Consider the following 1009-nt stretch of genomic DNA (forward strand, 5'->3'; position numbering starts at 1 on the left):
ATTTGTGAGGGCATGTATCCTTCTTCCATAGTGGATGAGCCAACATTTAAGACTCTTTTGAAAACAGCAGATCCAAGATATGAGCTTCCTAGCAGAAAATTTTTCTGCACAAAAGCCATTCCTGAAAAGTGCAGTGCAGTTAGAGAAATAATCTTGAAAGAACTAGCTGACGTTTTGTGGTGTGGAATATCCACCGATATTTGGAGAAGCCTTATGTGACCCTTGTAGTTAATTTCCTCAGTAGCAGCTCTTATGATTTTTTGACTGGTAAGTCATGATGCTTAAAGACATTTGAGGTCCCTGAAGAAAACGCTGCAGAGACAATTACGAGAGTCCTTTATGAGATCTTCATTGATTGGGGGATCCACACAAAAGTCTTTGGTGCTACAACAGATTATGGCAAAGATATCGTGAAAGCTTGGTCACTTCTAGGTATTCCAGTTCACATGCCTTGTTTGGGTCAGACTTTCAATGCAGGAATACAACAAGGTTTCCAGCTCCCTCAGCTGGGGAGTCTCTTGACAAGGTGCCGGAAACTGGTGGAATATTTTCAGCAATCTCCAGGCGCCATGTACATGTTAAGTGAGAAGCAGAAAGAGCAGAACCTCATGCACTGCAGGCTGGTGAGCGACTGGGTCTCCTGGTGGGGAAGCACACTTGCCATGCTGCAGCGCCTCAAAGAGCAGCAGTGTGCCATTGCAGCTGTTTTAGTAGAACATAGCAATCCCCATCCCCTTATGTTGGAGACCAGTGAATGGGACACCATGGAGGGGCTGGTGGCCCTGCTGCATCCCTTTAAACAAGTGGCTGAGACGATGTCTGCATCCAAGCATTCCACAATAAGCATGGTAAAACCCCTCCTTCATATGCTTCTCAACACAACTCTGAGCATCAAAGAAAATGATTCAAAAGAAATCAGTATGGCGAAGGAAGCGGTAGCCAAAGCACTGTCGACAACATACTAGGAGACCCCTGAGATAGACATGTTCCTTAACGTGGCAACCTTCCT

At 45.3% G+C, this 1009-nt stretch overlaps 1 pseudogene; it reads left to right on the forward strand.

Annotated features, from left to right (window-relative positions):
- The first annotated feature begins 3 nt into the window (after positions 1-3).
- On the forward strand, positions 4-1004 carry LOC123254093 (annotated as a pseudogene).
- Positions 1005-1009: the final 5 nt, after the last annotated feature.

This window comes from Gracilinanus agilis, unplaced genomic scaffold (assembly GCF_016433145.1).
Source record: "Gracilinanus agilis isolate LMUSP501 unplaced genomic scaffold, AgileGrace unplaced_scaffold14777, whole genome shotgun sequence".
Taxonomy (NCBI): Eukaryota; Metazoa; Chordata; class Mammalia; order Didelphimorphia; family Didelphidae; genus Gracilinanus; species Gracilinanus agilis.